The 17,405-nt window shown below is 44.6% G+C and overlaps 1 protein-coding gene across 1 annotated transcript in view; it reads left to right on the top strand.

The window, feature by feature from the left end:
- LOC126291426 (dehydrogenase/reductase SDR family member 11-like) overlaps positions 1 to 17,405 on the top strand; it is a 362,658-nt gene that overhangs the window by 190,129 nt on the left and 155,124 nt on the right. The gene's annotated exons all lie outside the window — the stretch shown is intronic.

Genomic DNA, 17,405 nt, shown 5'->3' with positions numbered 1-17,405 from the left:
GAAACTAAACTGGATCTACATGCAGTGACAGCAAAAATTCTGGTTTGCAACTGACTGAGAAGGCGTGACACACTGCTCCCATTCTGTGAAGTTGTTTTTACGACCTGTATTGTTGCGCCATGGTACCATTCGTTCAGGCACGTTACACCATCAGCGGTTTTTTTTAAATTATTGAATCCTCAGTCATTTGATGGATATGTTCGAATCTCTGTCTTCCTCTACAGATTTTGCTCTCTGCGGCTCCCTCTGGTACTACGGAAGTCATTCCCTCATGTCTTAACAGATGTCCCATCATCCTGTCCCTTTTTTTGTCAGTGTTTTACACATACTCCTTTGCCCTCCACTTCTGCGCAGAACCTCCTTACTCCTTATCAGTCCACCTAATTTTCGACATTTGCCTGCAGCACATCTCAAACGCTTCGATTCTCCTCTGTAACGGTTTTTGCACAGTTAATGTTTCACAACTGTTCAATGTTGTGCTCCAAAAGTACATTCTCAGAAATTTCTTCAAGTTCAGGCGTATGTTTGACGCTACTGCACTTCTCTTGGCCAGAAACGTCGTTTTTTTCCAGTGCTAGGCTGCTTTTGATGTCCGCCTTGTTCCGTCGGTGATTGCATTGGTTATTTCGCTGTTGGGTGGTAGAATTCTACTTCGTGACCATTAGTCCTGATGTTAAGTTTCTCACTGTTCTCATTCCTGATACTTCCAATTCCTTTCGTCTTTTTTTCTGTTTACTCTCAATCCACATTATTTACACATTAGACCGTTCATTCTTTTCAGCAGATCGTGTAATTATTCTTCACTTTCACTCAGAATAGCAATGTCATGAGCGAATCGTATCACTGATATCCCTTCACCTTGTATTTTAATGCTACTCCTGACCCTTTCTTTTATTTCCATCATTGCTTCTTCGATGTACAGATTGAACGGTTGGGGAGAAAGACTACATCCCTGTCTTAGATCCTTTTTAATCCGATCACTTCGTTCTTGGCCGTCCACTCTTATTGCTCTCTCTATGTTCTTGTACATATCGTATATTACCCATCTAACCATAAAACTTTCCACTATTTTTCTCAGACTTTGGGAGATGAGTGTCTGGTCGAATGCTGTCTGCAGGTAGTCAAATATTATGAACATGTCTTGAGTTTTCTTCAGTCTTGTTTCCATTATCACCTACAAAGTTCGAACTGCCCCTATGGCGGCTTTGCCTTTCCTAAAGCCAAACTGATCGTCATCTAACATATCCTCAATTTTCTTTACCTGTCTTCTGTATATAATTCTTGCCAGCAACTTGGACGTGTGAGATGTTCAGTTGATTCTGCGACAATTCCCACACTTGTCGGTGTTAACGAACCAAAAAATCGGGAAACTTCATTTACAATGTGGTCAGCGACGGCCCGAAGTTGATGGTTGCTTTCTGCCATTCTGTCAGGTCTTCTCCTCAACCCGCATCACTAGTAACATTCCGTGCAACTGGCTAGCGCACACACACACACACACACACACACACACACACACACACCACCTCAACGCCGTCAGCAATGGACGGTCAAATGACCGCCTGCTACCAGTTCTACACAATCCACAACTCCTCAAAATAATCATTGTGCTATTATAAGCGAATCATTAATGTTTCGACCTGCCATGTAGTGCCTAATGTGGGAAACATCTTGACGCTGTTTATGGACGACTGTGTTCAACAGTGAAGAGCCAAGGAAACTGGCACAGCTCCCTTGTATGATGTAGGGCTCCTGGGAACGCGCAGAATTGCCGCAACACCACGTGGCATGGACTCAACAATGTCTGCTGGAGGGAACGGACACCATGAATCCTACAGGGCTGTCCACAAATCCCGAAGAGTACGATGGGATTGAGACCTCTCCTGAACAGTAGGTTGCAACGCATCCGAGATATGCTCAATAATTTTCATGTCTGGGGAGTCTGGTGGCCAGCGGAAGTGTTTAAACTCGGAAGAGTGTTCCTGGAGCGATTCTGTAGCAGTTTTGGATGTGTGGGGTGTCGCATTGTCCTGCTGGAATTGCCCAAGTCCGTCGGAATGCACAATGGACATGAACGGATGCAGGTGATCAGACAGGATGCGTGCCTACTTTTCACCTGCCAGAGTCGTATCCAAACGTATCCGGGGTCCCACATCACTCCAACTGCGCATGGCCCGCACCATTACAGAGCCTGCACCAGCTTGAACAGTCCCTTTGCTGACATGCAGAGTCCATGGATTCATGAGGGTATCCCCATACCTGTGCACGTCCATTCGCTCGATACAATTTGAAACGAGACTCGTGTGACCAAGCAACATGTTTCCAGTCATCAACAGTCCAGTGTTGGTGTTGATGGGCCTAGGCGAGGCATAAAGCTTAGTGTCGTGCAGTCATCAAGGGTATACGAGTGAGTCTTCGGCTCCGAATGTCTATATCGATGATGTTTCGTTGAATGGTTCGCACTCTGACACTTGTCAATGGCTCAGTATTGAAATCTGCAGCAATTTCCGGAAGGGTAGCTCTTTCGTCACGTTGAACGAGCCGATCGGTTCTAGGCGCTTCAGTGCCGAACCGCACTGCTCCTACTGTCGCAGGTTCAAACCATGCCCCGGCCTGGATTTGTGTGATGTCCTTAGGTTAGTTAGGTTTAAGTAGTCTAAGTCTAGAGGACTGATGACCTCATATGTTAAGTCCCATAGAGCTTAGAGCCATTTGAATCGCTTGAACGTTGAACGATTCTCTTCAGTCGTTATTGGTTCCGTTCCTGCAGGATCTTTTTCCGGCCGCAGCGATGTCGGAGATGTAATGTTTTGCCGCATTCCTCATATTCACAGTACACTCGTGAAATGGTCGTACGAGGAAATCTCCATTTTATTGCTACCTTGGAGATGCTGTGTCCCATCGCTCATGCGCTGGCTATAACGCCCCGTTCAAACTCACGTAACACTTATAACCTTCATTGCAGCAACAGTAACCGATCTCACAACTGCAGCACCGCCTTCTTCCTGTTTACGTATCTCTGTATTTGAATACGCATGCCTGTATCAGTTTCTTTGGCACTTCAGAATACATACTTTTTTTTTCTTCTTTTTTCTGACTGGTTTGATGCGGCCCGCCTGTGCTAACCTCTTCATCTCAGAGTAGCACTTGCAACCTACGTCCTCAATTATTTGCTTGACGTATTCCAATCTCTGTCTTCCTCTACAGTTTTTGCCCTCGTCAGCTCCCTCTATTACCATGGATGTCATTCCCTCATGTCTTATCAGATGTCCTATCGTCCTGTCCCTTCTCCTTATCAGAGTTTGCTACATATTCCTTTCCTATCCGATTCTGCGTAGAACCTCCTCATTCCTTACCTTATCAGTCCACATAATTTTCAACATTCGTCTATAGCACCACATGTCAAATGCTTCGATTCTCTTCTGTTCCGGTTTTCCCACAGTCCATGTTTCACTACCATACAATGCTGTACTCCAGACGTACATCCTCAGAAATTTCTTCCTCAAATTAAGGCCGGTATTTGATATTAGTAGACTTCTCTTGGCCAGAAATGTCTTTTTTTTGCCATAGCGAGTCTGCTTTTGATGTCCTCCTTGCTCCATCCGTCATTGGTTATTTTACTGCCTAGGTAGCAGAATTCCTTAACTTCATTGACTTCGTGACCATCAATCCTGATGTTAAGTTTCTCGCTGTTCTCATTTCTACTACTTCTCATTACCTTCGTCTTTCTCCGATTTACTCTCAAACCATACTGTGTACTCATTACACTGTTCATTCCGTTCAGCAGATCATTTAATTCTTCTTCACTTTCACTCAGGATAGCAATGTCATCAGCGAATCGTATCATTGATATCCTTTCACCTTGTATTTTAATTCCACTCCTGAACCTTTCTTTTATTTCCATCATTGCTTCCTCGATGTACAGATTGAAGAGTAGGGGCGAAAGGCTACAGCCTTGTCTTACACCCTTCTTAATACGAGCACTTCGTTCTTGATCGTCGACTCTTATTATTCCCTCTTGGTTGTTGTACATATTGTATATGACCTGTCTCTCCCTATAGCTTACCCCTACTTTGTTCAGAAATTCGAACAGCTTGCATCATTTTATATTGTCGAACGCTTTTTTCAGGTCTACAAATCCTATGAATGTGTCTTGATTTTTCTTTAGCCTTGCTTCCATTATTAGCCGTAACGTCAGAATTGCCTCTCTCGTGCCTTTACCTTTCCTAAAGCCAAACTGATCGTCACCTAGCGCATTTTCAATTTTCTTTTCCATTCTTCTGTATATTATTCTTGTAAGCAGCTTCGATGCATGAGCTGTTAAGCTGATTGTGCGATAATTTTCGTACTTGTCAGCTCTTGCCGTCTTCGGAATTGTGTGGATGATGCTTTTCCGAAAGTCAGATGGTAGGTCGCCATATTCATATATTCTACACACCAACGTGAATAGTCGTTTTGTTGAAACTTCCCCTAATGATTTTAGAAATTCTGATGGAACGTTATCTATCCCTTCCGCCTTATTTGACCGTAAGTCCTCCAAAGCTCTTTTAAATTCCGATTCTAATACTGGATCCCCTATCTCTTTTAAATCGACTCCTGTTTCTTCTTCTATCACATCAGAAAAATCTTCACCCTCATAGAGGCTTTCAATGTATTCTTTCCACCTATCTGCTCTCTCCTCTGCATTTAACAGTGGAATTCCCGTTGCATTCTTAATGTCACCACCGTTGCGTTTAATGTCACCAAAGGTTGTTTGGACTTTCCTGTATGCTGAGTCTGTCCTTCCGACAATAATATCTTTTTCGATATCCACATTTTTCCTAGAGCCATTTCGTCTTAGCTTCCCTGCACTTCCTATTTATTTCATTCCTCAGTGACTTGTATTTCTGTATTCCTGATTTTCCCGGAACATGTTTCTACTTCCTCCTTTCATCAATCAGCTGAAGTATTTCTTCTGTTACCCATGGTTTCTTCGCAGCTACCTTCTTTGTACCTATGTTTTCCCTTCCAACTTCTGTGATGGCCCTTTTGAGAGACGTCCATTCCTCTACAACTGTGTTGCCTACTGCGCTATTCCTTATTGCTGTATCTATAGCGTTAGAGAACTTCAAACGTATCTCGTCATTCTCTAGAACTTCCGTATCCCACTTCTTTGCATATTGATTCTTCCTGACTAATGTCGAACTTCAGCCTACTCTTCATCACTAGTATATTGTGATCTGAGTCTGTATCTGCTCCTGGATACGCCTTACAATCCAGTATCTGATTTCGGAATCTCTGTCTGACCATGATGTAATCTAATTGAAATCTTCCCATATCTCCCGGCCTTTTCCAAGTATACCTCCTCCTCTTGTGATTGTTGAACAAGGGTATTCGCTATTACTAGCTGAAACTTGTTACAGAACTCAATTAGTCTTTCTCCTCTTTCATTCCTTGTCCCATGCCCATTTTCTCCCGTAACCTTTTCTTCTACTCCATCCCCTACAACTGCATTCCAGTCGCCCATGACTATTAGATTTTCGTCCCTCTTTACATACTGCATTACGCTTTCAATATCCTCATACACTTTCTCTATCTGTTCATCTTGCGACGTCGGCATGTATACCTGAACTATCGTTGTCGGTGTTGGTCTGCTGTCGATTCTGATTAGAACAACCCGGTTACTGAACTATTCACAGTAACACACCCTGTGCCCTACCTTCCTATTCATAACGAATCCTACACCTGTTATACCATTTTCTGCTGCTGTTGATATTACCCGATACTCATCTGACCAGAAATCCTTGTCTTCCTTCCACTTCACTTCACTGACCCCTACTATATCTAGATTGAGCCTTTGTATTTCCCTTTTCAGATTGTCTAGTTTCCCTACCACGTTCAAGCTTCTGACATTCCACGCCCCGACTCTTAGAACATTATCCTTTCGTTGATTATTCAATCTTTTTCTCATGGTAACCTCCCCCTTGGCAGTCCCCTCCCGGAGATCCGAATGGGGGACTATTCCGGAATCTTTTGCCAATGGAGATATCATCATGACACTTCTTCAACTACAGGCCACATGTCCTGTGGATACACGTTACGTGTCTTTAATGCAGTGGTTTCCATTGCCTTCTGCATCCTAATGTCGTTGATCATTGCTGATTCTTCCGCCTTTAGGGGCAATTTCCCACACATAGGACAAGAGAGTGCCCTGAACCTCTATCCGCTCCTCCGCCCTGTTTGCCAGAAGTCTTCGGCCGCCAATGCTGATTATTTATCAAAATTTAGGCATTGGCGGGGATCGAACCCGGGCCCAAAGACGTTTTGATTACGAATCAAAGACGCTACGCCTAGACCACTGGTCAAAGTTCAGAATACATAGCGTTGGCTTAGATTTAACACCTCCTATCTAAAAACCAAAGCAAACGTATTTTTATCGTACCATTGGGTAGAAAACCTCGTATCACAAGTATCACGCTAACCAGTCAGCACCACCTTCCAGAAGCCTTAATATCCACCCTTAGTAGCGTGGAACTGTGCGACACGTGCAGGATGGGCGTCAGTGAGGTTCTAGAAGGTACCGACACTGATATGGAGCCATGGTGACATCCAGCACCGTGGCCATCTGCGTTGGGTTTCCCGATTGAGGATCCATGGCGCTGACTGTCCGACCAATGTGGTGCCGCAGATCCTCGACTCGGTTTGGATCCGGGAGTCTGGTGGCCAGGAGAGTTCGGTGAACTCATCCTGGTGCTCTTCGAACAGACCCCGTGCAGAGCGAGGTGTGTGTCACGTGCATTGTCCTGGCAGTAGGAGCACCTCGACGAGGAAAAACAAATGGTTCCAAGGATAAATGCATACGTCTCATGATCCATTGCGCCTTGCAGAATGACGAGGTCACCCACGGAATGCCACAGAACATTCCTCAGACTTCAGTTGAAACATCCAGGCTGAGAGGCCGTGGTCGATGTATAAAATTTCCAAAAATGTGTCAAATGGCTCTGAGCACTATGGGACTTGACTGCTGAGGTCATCAGTCCCCTAGAACTTAGAACTACTTAAACCTAACTAACTATAGCGCGTAGAACCGCACGGCCACCACCGGCCGGCCACCACCAACAAGTTTAAGGAATATTCGAGAAGTGCAAAAGACGCCCCCCACCCCCTAGCAACACCTGTGGTATACAAAATTCGATGCAGTTGTGGACAAGTATACACTCCCTTAGCCGAACATAAAAGAAATAGTCGCTTAGGACACATCGAATAATCGGCCGCAGCTGAGCATGGTTTTCGAGATGGGAACCTCGAAATTAAATTTAATGGGACAAGCGTTGTAGCACGAAAATGCCATTGTCATGCGTGCATGTATAGAGAAGCAATAGGTATTCACAAACATCATAACAATTTTAATAGTGAAGAGAAAGTTTTAAAGTAAGACAAAACATGGATGTCGACGTTGCGTCAGGAGAATGACACTCGGTTCGTTGCGGTTGTTTGGGGAAAGAGACCAGACAGCGAGGTCATCGGTCTCATTGGATTAGGCAAGGAAGGAGAAGGAAGTGAACCGTGCCGTTTCAAGGAACCATCCCGGCATTAGCCTGGAGTGATTTAGTGAAATCACGGAGAACCTAAATCAGGATGGCCGGACGCGGGATTGAACCGTTGTCCTCCCGAATGCGAGTCCAGTGTCTAACCACTGCGCCACCTCGCTCGGTCAGTGACACTCGATTACTCTTAATCGAGAACGATGACGCCTTCCAAAGATAGGCATACCGTCGGCATTTCGTGACGAATGGTGGTGTCCTCTACGGGCTCTATAAATGCGAGAGTACCTGGAGCATCAGTGGCAGTAGCAGGAAACGTCAGGTGGAAATTGAGTACATCGAAGACGGCCTCTCAGCCAGGAAGTTTCAAGTGAAGACAACACCGGCCGTGAAAGCCGGCCCGGCGTCCTTCGGCTGGACCCTTCCGATGATTGTTGCAGGGCGTTCCACCCTGCACACGCCAACGGCCATTTGCGCCGTGGAGTACAAACGTAATTCACCGGAAAAGGCCAGCTCTCACCACTCCCTGGACGTACAGTCGTGGAGGCACACACGCTGAACTGTTGTAGAGGGGAAACCGCTGGTAGTCCTTTGATTCATCTGGGCGATCAGTTGCACGTCTGTTCGCCCCCACACATACGTCTCTGCAGCCATCGTTCACGCCTGCCCTCTAAGGCTCGCGCCGCACCGCAATTGCCATTTTGCCATGAAATACTTTAACCACGGCGACACGTGGACGGATTACAAACTTATCCATTTCCGAACTGCTTCCACCTTAGGCCTGAAAGCCAATGACCGTGCCCTTTTGGACGCCAGACAAGGTGCAGAGTTTCCAGATTACGAAAACAAATGCACTGTTTTCCGCGTCCCCCAGACAGACTTTATATGCCCTGCACTGGTAGTACTGCTACCCGCCATAGTGGTTGATGCACGTCGATGTCGAACGATGGCGATGGGCACCTTACTGGGCTGAGTACTCAGCTACTGCGATGTACTGAGGAGGAAAAGAAACCGTATGTATTTTTTATCCTTAATGAGGGGGAACGACAGGGTGATAGTCGAAGAAACTCGAAATTTTTTAAATTAAGGAATTCGAATGCACATACATTGAAGAATTATTCCCCAAAATATAGGATTGAAGTAGTTCGTAGATAACAGAACGCAGCATGTCATTCTCAATGGAGAGAAGTCTTCCGAAGTAAGAGTGATTTCAGGTGTGCCGCAGGGGAGTGTCGTAGGACCGATGCTATTCACAATATACATAAATGACCTTGTGGATAAAATCGGAAGTTCACTGAGGCTTTTTGCGAATGATGCTGTGATATATCGAGAGGTTGTAGAAATGGAAAATTGTACTGAAATGCAGGAGCATCTGCAGCGAATTGACTCTTGGTGCAGGGAATGGCAATTGAATCTCAATGTAGACAAGTGTAATGTGCTGCGAATACATAGAAAGAAAGATCCCATATCATTTAGCTACAAAATAGCAGTTCAGCTACTGGAAGTAGTTAATTCCATAAAATATTTGGGAGTACGCATTAGGAGTGATTTAAAATGGAATGACCATATAAAATTAATCGTCGGTAAAGCAGGTGCCACACTAGGATTCATTGGAAGAATCCTAAGGAAATGCAATCCGAAAACAAAGGAAGTAGGTTACAGTACGTTTGTTCGCCCACTGCTTGAATACAGCTCAGCAGTGTAGGATCCGTACCAGATAGGGTTGATAGAAGAGATAGAGAAGATCCAACGGAGAGCAGCGCGCTTCGTTACAGGATCGTTTACTAATCGCGAAAGCGTTACGGAGATGATAGATAAACTCCAGTGGAAGACTCTGCAGTAGCTCGATACGGGCTTTTGTTGAAGTTTCGAGAACATACCTTCACCGAAGAGTCAAGCAGTATATTGCTCCCTCCTGCGTATATCTCGCGAAGAGACCATGAGGATAAAATCAGAGAGATTAGAGCCCACACAGAGGCATACTGAAAATCCTTCTTTCCACGAACTATACGAGACTGGAATAGAAGGGAGAACCGATAGAGGTACTCAAGGTACGCTCCGCCACACACCGTCAGGTGGCTTGCGGCGTATGGATGTAGATGTAGATGCTCGAAATCCAAAAACCAACGCTTCCGCGAGAGTTTGAAGCCGGGCGTGTACGGTACGTCTCGGCGCTAGAAAACCGGTTGCCACAAGATGTTATCGATGCCATCACCCCTATTTATACCGATTTCATTAAACCTGGTTAGCTGGACCATTGTTTAGGCCGTTTTATTCAGAATGTGATCGAAAGTTACAGTAGTTTCATTTGGCGATACGCCCGTAAAATAACATCCACCCGAAGCGAAATTGTCAACATTACTTCAAACTAGTAGAATCCGACCTCGGGGAAGATCAGTTTGGATTTCGTAGAAATGTTGGAACACGTGAGGTAATACTGACCCTACGACTTATCTTAGAAGAAAGATTAAGGAAGGGCAAACGTTTCTAGCATTTGTAGACTTAGAGAAAGCTTTAGACAATGTTGACTGGAATGCTCTCTTTCAAATTCTGAAGGTGTCAGGAGTAAAATGCAGGGAGCGAAAGGCTATTTACAATTTGTAAAGAAACCAGATGGCAGTTATAAGAGTCGAGGGACATGAAAAGGAAGCAGTGGTTGGGCTCTCCCCGATGTTATTCAATCTGTATATTGAGCAAGCAGTGAAGGAAACAAAAGAAAAGTTCGGAGTAGGTATTAAAATCCATGGAGAAGAAATAAAAACTTTGAGGTTCGCCGACGACATCGTAATTCTGTCAGATACAGCAAAGGACTTGGAAGAGCAGTTGAACGGAATGGATAGTGTCTTGAAAGGAGGATATAAGATGAACATCAACAAAAGCAAAACGAGGATAATGGAATGTAGTCGAATTAAGTCGGGTGATGCTGAGGGAATTAGTTTTGGAAATGAGACACTTAAAAGTGGTAAAGGAGTTTTTCTATTTGGGGAGCAAAATAACTGATGATGGTCGAAGCAGAGAGGATATAAAATGTAGACTGGCATTGGCAAGGAAAGCGTTTCTGAAGAAGAGAAATTTGTTAACATCAAGTATAGATTTAAGTGTCAGGAATACAAATCTGAAAGTATTTGTAAGGAGTGTAGCCATGTCTGGAAGTGAAACATGGACGATGAATAGTTTGGACAAGAAGAGAATAGAAGCTTTCGAAATGTGGTGTTACAGAAGAATGCTGAAGATTACATGAGTAGATCACATAACTAATAAGGAAGTATTGAATAGGTTTCGGGAGAAGAGAAGTTTGTGGCACAACTTGACGAGAAGAAGTGATCGGTTGGTAGGACATGTTCTGAGGTATCAAGGGATCACCAATTTAGTATTGGAGGGCAGCGTGGAGGGTAAAAATCGTAGAGGGAGACCAAGAGATGACTACACTACGCAGATTCAGAAGGATGTAGGTTGCAGTGGGTACTGGGAGATGAAGAGGGTTGCACAGCATAGAGTGGCATGGAGAGCTGCATCAAACCAGTCTCAGGACTTAAGACCACAACAACAACGACTTCAAATTTGGCTGTATGTCATTTCAGTGTAGGCCATACTGCACTAATGCACGTGACAAATGCCCTTCAGAGCAAAACCGGCGATGAAATGCGCCGATTCTGTGAAGGTAGACACACTAGCGGTGATTCGCTCAGCGACGAAAAGGCCTTTGAGAACGAAAATGAAGACTCATCAGGCCAAAGCAGCACAAAGCGGCCATCCACTAGTCGGGGCGACAATTATTACGTACGAGGCATTCGCGATGTCCAGTAAGTTTCAAGATATGTCCCTTTTCTATGTAATAAGTACTTGTCAAATTTTAAATGCGTTTTCCAAAACCATGTTTCTTGGCATGGTCGTCGACGGCCACGCTACAATTTTCATCCTATTTTAATGATTTTTTGTCTCCTCTGAAGAAAACTGACTTCGTTTCAGTTTTTTCAAATATCTATAACTTTACCGAAATATTTTTTTTCGTAAATCCCTACGATGAACTAAAATTACAAATGTGAAAATGAAGGCGATATGTTAATTACAAGTTTCAGATAACCACAAGCCGAGTTACAGCGACATGCGTCGGTTTACCTCCTTTCAGGAGCTGCCTCGGTAAATTCCCAATTACATAGTCAAGATATTAATATTCTTCAATAAAAATAGCAATAAAAACTTCAGTGTATGCTTTATTCTTTGCAGGAAACGCCATTTGTCTACTAAATACCAGACCGGGGAAAAAAATTCTGAATTTTTGCATTATTTTCGTCTGTCACCCTGTCTTTTCCCCTTAAGTGAGAAAACCTCACATAACGATAGGCCAGTACCAAACTAACAGAACTTTCGTGAATGCAGGAAGCCCTGGGAGAGGATTGGCGCTAGGTGCAAGGGTTGGGAATTGACGCTCAGCGCTAACGAACATACCAATGTATTGAGCAGACAGGAAGGCTAATTATTTTGTGATTACATGACTGATGGACAGCCACTGGAAAAACACTCAACCGTAAAACATCTAGAAGTAGATATCAGGATCGACCTAAATTGGAACAGCTTTAAAAGAACTGGGTGTTTCAAAATGAATATCGAAGGTGTAAGACTTATTAGCCTTTCTTAATTGAACTTACAGGTACGCATCTACTTTCCAGTCACTGTAATGTGACCACCGCCAACATTCGACGTCAACTTAAAATTTTCACTCACAGACAGATGGGGCCAAAATTAGCAGTGCTAGATATACTGTAGTGTGCCAGCGGCGGCCACGTAAAAAAAGTGCAGGTGTTGTCGTAATGCAAAGGCGGAAGATTTATCTGACGCCCAAACTTCCAGAGCATTGGCTTTGGGGGCTAAGGATGAAAACATTTACGAAATAGCCAATTTTGCAAACTGTTCTCTATCCACCGTGGACAGCAAAATGGCGCTATCGCATCTGAGGGGCATCAAGGGCCATAAATCACAGGGGTGAGCGATGGCTAATCAGCACCGGGGGCTATAAATCAAAGGGCTGAACGATGGCTGGTCAGCACCGGGGGACATAAATCACAGGGATGAGCGACGGCTTGTCAGCGCTGGTCGCCATAAATCACAGGGGTGAGCGACGGCTGGTCAGCACTGAGGGCCATAAATCACAGTGCGGAACGACAGTAGTTCAGCACTGGGGGGGCCATAAATCACCGGGGTGGAAGATGGCTAGTCAGCACTGGGAGCCATAAATCACAGGGGTAAGTGACAGCTGGTTAGCACCTGGCACATTCATCACAGGGTTGAGCTACGGCTGGTCTGCACCGGGGACCATAAATCACAGGGGTGAACGATGGCTGGTCAGCACCGGTGGCCATAAGTCACATGGGTGAACGACATTGGTCAGCACCGGGGACCATAAATCACAGGGGTGTGTGACGGCCGGTCAGCACCGGGTGTTATAAATGACAGGGGTGAGTGACAGCTGGTCAGCACTGTGGGCCATAAATCTCAGGGGTGAACGATGGCTGTTCATAAACTGTGCCGCATGTGGGTGCAAGTGAATAGGTGGAAGACACACCATCAGTCCCTCCCCCCTCCCCCCTTCATAAGGGGTGTATGACTGCGTCGCCTAATCTGTTTCGATCTCTAACGGGAACCTCTGAACCACAACAACATTGCACTCCCGTCTAACTACTCAAGAGACAAAATTCTCATACACTGGATGGTTATCCGCAACTGCAAATACAGTCATGCTCATAATAAATTAAGGATAACTGTAGAATGTGGTGCCACACAACGTGGCACTACACAAAACTGGCGCTGATAGCATAGGAACATAGGGAGCACACACAACACAGATCTTTAAGTCCTCGGTATTGGTGATAAGTTGGGAAAACCTTCCCGAAACACATATGCTACAAAACGCCACTGTTTCCTGCTCATCTTCCCCAACAATAATATGGGATATGATCACCGTGCACACGTACACAGCCGCACAATGGGTTGGCATACTGTGGAACAGGTGTCGATCAGCTGCTGGAGCATTGCCTCCCATTCTTGCACCAGTGCCTTTCGGAGCTCCTGAACTGTTCTAGGTTTTTGAAGATGTGCAGCAATACATTGACCGGGAGCAACCCAGACATGCTCGATGAGGTTTAGGTGTAGAAACAGGCAGGCCATTCCATCTGCCTGATATCTTCAGTTTCAAGATACTCCTCCACGATGGCAGCTCGGTGGGGCCGTGCGTTATTATCCATCAGGCGGAGGGTGGGACCCACTGCATCCCTGAAAAGGCGGACATATTGGTGCCAAATGACTTCCTGATACACCTGACGTGTTCCAGTTCCTCTGTCAGACATGCAGAGGTGTATGTGCACCAATCGTAATCCCACCCCACAACATCAGACCACGACCTCCATACACGTTCCTTTCAAGGACATTAAGGGGTTAGTGTCTGGTTTCTGGACAGAACCCGTGGTCTAGGGGTGGCGTCTTTGGTTCATACTCAAAACGTCTTCGGTCCTGGGTTCGTTCCCCACCACTGCTTAAATTTTGATAAATAGCCAGCATTGGCTGCCGAAGACTTCCGGCATAAGAAGTAAGCCTCATTCTGCCAACGGCCTTGTCAAAGAGGGCGAGGAGCGGATAGAGGTTCAGGGCACTCTCTTGTCCTAGGGGTTGGAAATTGCCCCTAAAGGCGGAAGAATTGGCAATGATCAACGACATGAGGATGCAGAAGGCAATGCAAACCACTGCATTAAAGACACGTAACGTGTATCCACAGGACATGTGGCCTGTAGCTGAAGAAGTGTCATGATGATCTCTCCATTTGCAAAAGATTCCGGAATAGTCCCCCATTCGGATCTCCGGGAGGGGACTGCCAAGGGAGAGGTTACCATGAGAAAAAGATTGAATAATCAACGAAAGGATAACGTTCTACAGGTCGGGGCGTGGAATGTCAGATGCTTGAACGTGGTAGGGAAACTAGAAAATGTGAAAAGGATTTCTGGTCAGATGAGTATCGGGTAATATCAACAGCAGCAGAAAATGGTATAACAGGTGTAGGATTCGTTATGAATAGGAAGGTAGGGCACAGGGTGTGTTACTGTGAATAGTTCAGTAACCGGGTTGTTCTAATCAGAATCGACAGCAGACCAACACTGACAACGATAGTTCAGGTATACATGCCGTCGTCGCAAGCTGAAGATGAACAGATAGAGAAAGTGTATGAGGATATTGAAAGGGTAATGTAGTATGTAAAGGGGGACGAAAATCTAATAGTCATGGGCGACTGGAATGCAGTTGTAGGGGAAGGAGTAGAAGAAAAGGTTACAGGGGAATATGGGCTTGGGATAAGGAATGAAAGAGGAGAAAGACTAATTGAGTTCTGTAACAAGTTTCAGCTAGTAATAGCGAATACCCTGTTCAAGAATCACAAGAGGAGGAGGTATACTTGGAAAAGGCCGGGAGATACGGGAAGATTTCAATTAGATTACATCGTGGTCAGACAGAGATTCCGAAATCAGATACTGGATTGTAAGGCGTATCCAGGAGCAGATATAGACTCAGATCACAATATACTAGTGATGAAGAGTAGGCTGAAGTTCAAGACATTAGTCAGGAAGAATCAATACGCTAAGAAGTGGGATACGGAAGTTCTAAGGAATGACGAGAGGCGTTTGAAGTTCTCTAACGCTGTAGATACAGCAATAAGGAATAGCGCAGTAGGCAACACAGTTGCAGAGGAATGGACGTCTCTAAAAAGGGCCATCACAGAAGTTGGAAGGGAAAACATAGGTACAAAGAAGGTAGCTGCGAAGAAACCATGGGTAACAGAAGAAATACTTCAGCTGATTGATGAAAGGAGGAAGTAGAAACATGTTCCGGGAAAATCAGGAATACAGAAATACAAGTCAATGAGGAATGAAATAAATAGGAAGTGCAGGGAAGCTAAGACGAAATGGCTGCAGGAAAAATGTGGACATCGAAAAAGATATTATTGTCGGAAGGACAGACTCAGCATACAGGAAAGTCAAAACAACCTTTGGTGACATTAAAAGCAACGGTGGTGACATTAAGAGTGCAACGGGAATTCCACTGTTAAATGCAGAGGAGAGAGCAGATAGGTGGAAAGAATACATTGAAAGCCTCTATGAGGGTGAAGATTTGTCTGATGTGATAGAAGAAGAAATAGGAATCGATTTAGAAGAGATAGGGGATCCAGTATTAGAATCGGAATTTAAAAGAGCTTTGGAGGACTTACGGTCAAATAAGGCGGAAAGTATAGATAACATTGCATCAGAATTTCTAAAATCATTAGGAGAAGTGGCTACAAAACGACTATTCACGTTGGTGTGTAGAATATACGAGTCTGGCGACATACCATCTGACTTTCGGAAAAGCATCATCCACACAATTCCGAAGACGCCAAGAGCTGACAAGTGCGAGAATTATCGCACAATCATCTTAATAGCTCATGCATCGAAGCTGCTTACAAGAATAATATACAGAAGAATGGAAAAGAAAATTGAAAATGCGCTAGGTGACGATCAGTTTGGCTTTAGGAAAAGTAGAGGCACGAGAGAGGCAGTTCTGACGTTACGGCTAATAATGGAAGCAAGGCTAAAGAAAAATCAAGACACGTTCATAGGATTTGTAGACCTGGAAAAGGCGTTCGACAAAATAAAATGGTGCAAGCTGTTCAAGATTCTGAAAAAAGTAGGTGTAAGCTATAGGGAGAGACGGGTCATATGCAATATGTACAACAACCAAAAGGGAATAATAAGAGTGGACGATCAAGAGCTAAGTGCTCGTATTAAGAAAGGTGTATGACAAGGCTGTAGCCTTTCGCCCCTATTCTTTAATCTGTACATCGAGGAAGCAATGATGGAAATAAAAGAATGGTTCAGGAGTGGAATTAAAATACAAGGTGAAAGGATATCAATGATACGATTCGCTGATGACATTGCTATCCTGAGTGAAAGTGAAGAAGAATTAAATGATCTGCTGAATGGAATGAACAGTGTAATGAGTACACAGTATGGTTTGAGAGTAAATCGGAGAAAGACGAAGGTAATGAGAAGTAGTAGAAATGAGAACAGCGAGAAACTTAACATCAGGATTGATGGTCACGAAGTCAATGAAGTTAAGGAATTCTGCTACCTAGGCAGTAAAATAACCAATGACGGACGGAGCAAGGAGGACATCAAAGCAGACTCGCTATGACAAAAAAGACATTTCTGGCCAAGAGAAGTCTACTAATATCAAATACCGGCCTTAATTTGAGGAAGAAATTTCTGAGGATGTACGTCTGGAGTACAGCATTGTATGGTAGTGAAGCATGGACTGTGGGAAAACCGGAACAGAAGAGAATCGAAGCATTTGAGATGTGGTGCTACAGACGAACTTGAATATTAGGTGGAATGATAAGGTAAGGAATGAGGATGTTCTACGCAGAATCGGATAGGAAAGGAATATGTGGAAAACACTGATAAGGAGAATGGACAGTATGATAGGACATCTGCTAAGACATGAGGGAATGACTTCCATGGTACTAGAGCGAGCTGTAGAGGGCAAAAACTGTAGAGGAAGACAGAGATTGGAATACGTCAAGCAAATAATTGAGGACGTAGGTTGCAAGTGCTACTCTGAGATGAAGAGGTTAGCACAACAGGAAAGGAATTCGTGGCAGGCCGCATCAGTAGACTGACGACCAAAATAAATAAATAAATAAATAATAAATAATCTGGTTTCTGGTTCACGCCAGATGAACCGGCGAGCATCACTGTTCACACTATACCTGAACTCCTGACATAACCTGGGACCACTGTTCCAATGACCATGAACTGTGTTCTTGACACCAGGCTTTACGGCCTCTCCCGTGAACAGCGGTCAATG

Source organism: Schistocerca gregaria, chromosome 9 (genome assembly GCF_023897955.1).
Source record: "Schistocerca gregaria isolate iqSchGreg1 chromosome 9, iqSchGreg1.2, whole genome shotgun sequence".
NCBI lineage: Eukaryota > Metazoa > Arthropoda > Insecta > Orthoptera > Acrididae > Schistocerca > Schistocerca gregaria.
This window is presented reverse-complemented; position numbering and strand designations above follow the sequence as displayed.